Source organism: Mastomys coucha, unplaced genomic scaffold, assembly GCF_008632895.1.
Source record: "Mastomys coucha isolate ucsf_1 unplaced genomic scaffold, UCSF_Mcou_1 pScaffold16, whole genome shotgun sequence".
Classification (NCBI taxonomy): domain Eukaryota; kingdom Metazoa; phylum Chordata; class Mammalia; order Rodentia; family Muridae; genus Mastomys; species Mastomys coucha.
In genome coordinates, this window is record NW_022196898.1 from 18704279 (window position 1) to 18709528 (window position 5250).

General features: G+C 39.5%; 1 protein-coding gene across 5 annotated transcripts in view; it reads right to left on the reverse strand.

Moving 5' to 3' along the window:
• The window catches only part of Ift80 (intraflagellar transport 80), a 110204-nt gene that overhangs the window by 59317 nt on the left and 45637 nt on the right, over positions 1-5250 (reverse strand). The window lies entirely within an intron of this gene.

Genomic DNA, 5250 nt, shown 5'->3' on the forward strand with positions numbered 1-5250 from the left:
AAAAAAAAAAAAGCCTTCTGAGTTCAGTTGGCAGGCTGCATGTCCTTATGTGGATTCCATGTGTATCGTACCTACAGAGGCCAGAGGAGGGCATCAAATCCACAGGAACTAGACTTATACTGAGTTGCTACCTGCCGTGAGTGCTGGGGGGCTTTCCAGCCCCCAAACTAAAGCTTCTTAAAACACTCTTATACCTGTCAATCTCCATCACCAAATACCTTACATATTTTTAAAATGTAACATTTATTTTATTTTAGAATTGTATGTGCTTAAGTGTTTTCCTGCATGTATGTCTAGGAAAATGTAGAGGCCAGATGAGGGCGCCAAAATCCATACAAATGGAGTTACAAACAGTTGTGAGCCATGTGGGTGGTAGAAATTGAATCTGGAGGCCTCCGAAGTGGCAGGGTAGCTGGAACAGGATCCTTTCTGCCTCTGTCTACAAGTAGGAGGGACAGCGGCTCCACAATCCTCTGCACACCTTTCCCCCAAGCACAGAGCTTCTCTCCAGGGAGTACTCCGACCTGGGGTCACAGGTGGGACCAGCTGGGAGGCACAGGCCACAGAAGCTGCAGCCTTCCTTCATCCATCTGCACCCAGGAAGGATCACTGATCGACAGCTCTCTGCACATGGGTCCTACCAGGGTAGAGCTGATCTCCCAGAAGTGCTGACACAGGCTTTCAGACCCAGCCAGAGACAGCAAGAACATCTAACACCAGAAATTAAGAGATGGCTAAAGGCAAATGCAAGTCTCTTACCAACAGAAACCAAGACTGCTTGGCATCATCAGAACCTAGTACTCCCACCACATCAAGTCCTGGATACCCCAACACACCAGAAAAGCAAGATTTGAATCTAAAATCATACCTCATGATGGTGATAGAGGAATTTAAGGACATAAATAACTCCCTCAGAAAAATACAGGAGAATACAGGTAAACAGGCACAAGCCATTAAAGAGGAAACACAAAAATCCCTTAAAGAATTAAAGGAGAACACCAGTAAACAAGTAGAAGCTCTTAAAGAGGAAACACAAAAATCCCTTAAAGAATTACAGGAAAGCACATCCAAACAGGTGAAGGAATTGAACAACACCATCCAGGACCTCAAAATGGAAGTAGAAACAATTAAGAAATCACAAAGAGAGACAACTCTGGAGATAGAAAACCTTGTAAAGAAGTCAGGAGCCATAGAGCAAGCAGCACCAACAGAATACAAGAGATAGAAGAGAGAATCTCAGGTGCAGAAGATACCATAGAAAACATTGACACAACAGTCAAAGAAATCGCAAAATGAAAAAAGCTCCTAGCCCAAAACATCAAGGAAATCCAGGACACAATGAGAATCCAGGACACAATTAAGACAAAACCTAAGGATAATACGAGTAGAAGCGAGTTAAGACTTCCAACTTAAAGGACCAGTAAAATATCTTCAACAAAATTATAAAAGAAAACTTCCCTAACCTAAAAAAAGAGATGCCCATGAACATACAAGAAGTCTACAGAACTCCAAATAGTTTGGACCAGAAAAAAAATTCCTCCCGCCACATAACAGTCAAAACACCAAATGCACAAAACAAAGAAAGAACATTAAAAGGAGTGAGGGAAAAAGGTCAAGTAACATATAAAGGCAGGACTATAAGAATTACAACAGACTTCTCGCCAGAGACTATGAAAGCCAGAAGATCCTAGGCTGATGTCATACAGACCCTACAAGAACACAGATGCCAGCCCAGGCCACTATACACAGCAAAACTCTCAATTACCATAGAGAAACCAAAGTATTCCATGACAAAACCAAATTTACACAGTATCTTTCCACAAATCCAGACCTTCAAAGGATAATTAATGGAAAACTCCAACACAAAGAGGGAAACTACATCCTAGAAAAAGCAAGAAAGTAATCTTCCAAAAAAATTAAAAGAAGTTAGCCACATGAACAGAATTCCAACTTTAACAACAAAAATAACAGGAAGCAACAATTACTTTCCTTTAATATCTATTAATATCAGTAGACTCAAACCCCTAATAAAAAGAGTGGGTACGTAAACAAGACCCAAAATTTTGCTGCATTCAGAAAACCCACCTCAGTGACAAAGACAGACACTACCTCAGAATAAAAGGCTGGAAAACAATTTTCCAAGCAAATGGTCCCAAGAAACAAGCTGGAGTAGCCATTCTAATAGCAAATAAAATTGACTTTCACCCTAAAGTGATCAAAATAGATAAGGAGGGACACTTCATACTCATCAAAGGTATCACCTACCAAGATGAACTCTCAATTCTGAACCACTATGCTCCAAATGCAAGGGCATCTACATTCATAAAAGAAACTTTACTAAAGCTCAAAGCACACATTGCATCACATATAATAATAGTAGGAGACTTTACCACCCCAGTCTCTCCAATGGACAGATCATAGAAACAGAAACTAAACAAAGACACAGTGAGACTAACAGAAGTTATGAAACAGATGGATTTAACAGATATCTATAGAACTTTTTATCCTAAAACAAAAGGATATTCCATATTATCAGAACCTCATGATACCTTCTCCCAAACTGACCATATAATTGGTCACAAATCAGATCTCAACAGATACAAAAAGATTGAAATAATTCCTTGCATCCTATCAGATCACCATGGACTAAGGCTACTCCTCAATAACAACATATACAATAGAATGCCTACATATATGTGGAAGCTTAAAAACAATCTACTCAATGATAACCTGGTCAAGGAAAAAATAAAGAAATTAGACTTTCTAGAGTTTAATGAAAATGAAGCCACAACATACCCAAACTTATGTGACACAATGAAAGCAGTCCTAAGTGGAAAACTAATAGCTTTAAGTGCCTCAAAAAAGAAATTGGAGAGAGCATACACCAGCAATTTGACAGCACATATGAAAGCTCTAGAACAAAAAGAAGCAAATTCTCAAAAAAGCAGTCAAAAGCAGGAAATAATCAAACACAGGACCAAACAAATGAAATCAAACAAAGGGAAACAAAAATAACTATACGAAGAATCAACCAAATCAGGACCTGGTTCTTTGAGAAAATCAACAAAATAGATAAACCCTTAGCCAGACTAACTAGAGGGCACAGAGACAGTATCCTAATTAACAAGATCAGAAATGAAAAGGGAGACCAGCGGGACCAGGCACACAGGAACTCCACCAGCCCAGTAACTCGGGTTCCTTTCGGTCTCTCTGGGCTGGTGTCCTGAGCTGATCTTGGGTGCAAACTCCACAGCCAGTCCCACAACACCCAGAGGAAGCTCCACACCCAGGATCAGATGTGAGGAGGACCCAACAACACCTGTCCCAACACTAGGAGTAACTGGGACCAGCAGGACCAGGCACACAGGAACTTCACCAACCCAGTGGGTCAGGTTCCTTCTGGTCTCTCTGGGCTGGTGGCCTGAGCAGACTTTGGGAGCAAGCTCTGCAGCCAGTCCAACAACACACAGAGGAAGCTCCACTTCCAGGTGCTCTAACAAGCCCAGGATCACAGGACCCCAGAATCACAGGATCACAGAAACAGCTTGACTCTGAGGAGTTCTGACACAACCAGGATCACAGGAAGGACAGATTCCAGTCAGATTTAGCAAGGGTAGGTAGCACTAGAGATAACCAGATGATGCTGCAGGGCAAGCTTAAAAAAACATACAACACAAACCAAGGTCACTTGGCATCATCAGAACCCAATACTCCCACCATTGTAAGTCCTGGACACACTATCACACTGGAAAAGCAAGATTCAGATCTAAAATCACTTCTCTTGATGATCATACAGGACGTTAAGAAAGATATAAATAGCACCCTCAAAGAAATACAGGAGAACACAGGTAAACAGCTAGAAACCCTTCAAGAGGAAACACAAAAAATCCCTTAAAGAACTACAAAAAAAAACCCACAATCAAACAGGTGAAGGAAACAAGCAAAACCAACCAGAATCTAAGAATGGAAATAGAAACAATAAGAAATCAGAAAGAGAGACAACCCTGCAGATACAAAACCTAGGAAAGAAATCAGGAGTCATAGATGCAAACATCACCAACAGAATACAAGAGATAGAAGAGAGAATCTCAGGGGCAGAAGACACCATAGAAAACATTGACATAACAGTCAAAGAAAATGCAAAATGCAAAAAGGTCCTAACCCAAAACATCCAGGAAATCCAGGACGCAATGAGAAGACCAAACCTAAGGATAATAGGTATAGAAGAGAGTAAAGATTCCCAATGTAATGGGCCAGTAAATATCTTCAACAAAATTATAGAAGAAAACTTTCCTAACCTAAAGAAAGAGATGCCCATGAACATACAAGAAGCCTACAGAACTCCAAATAGACTGGACCAGAAAAGAAATTCCTCCCGTCACATAATAATAAAAACATCAAATGCACTAAACAAAGAACTTTAAAAGTAAGGGGAAAAGGTCAAGTAACATATAAAGGCAGGCCTATCAGAATTACACCACACTTCTCACCAGAGACTATGAAAGCTAGAAGATCTTGGGCAGATGTCATACAGACCCTACAAGAACACAAATGCCAGCCCAGGCTACTATACCCAGCAAAACTCTCAATTACCATACATGGAGAAAACAAGATATTCCATGACAAAACAAAACTTACATAATATCTTTCCACAAATCCAGCCCTACAAAGGATAATACATGGAAAACATCAACATAAGGAGCAAAACTACACCCTAGAAGAAGCAAGAAAGTAATCTTTCAACAAATCCACACAAACCTAATTCCACCCCTTACAACAAAAACAACAGGAAGTAACAATTACGTTTTCTTAATATCTTAATATGAAAATTAATAATACCAACATATCCTAATCGATTGAAATCCAAAAATATGAGGAATTAGAAATTTGTTGATTGTCATCCAATGGTCTCTCTAATTTAGTAATTGGAGAAATAGGTCCAATATTGTATAATTTACATACACTTTCAGCTTGTTTGTTTGTGACAGTGTCTGGCTGTGTACAACATAAAGGTCTTCAAATCTTGCTTCTCCTATCTCAGCCTCTCTATTAGTAGTATTGCCTATTTCATGTTTTTACACTATACTATGGTTTTCAGAACAGCTTATATATCTCAAAAGTATTTATATACCCCAAAAGGAACATATATGATTAACTAGGGAGGTAGCTTATAAGAAAACATCAAAGAGTGAGACTGAATGCTTTGCTTGACATTTGTAACTCTTGTATCAAATTTGAAGAAGAGGACTT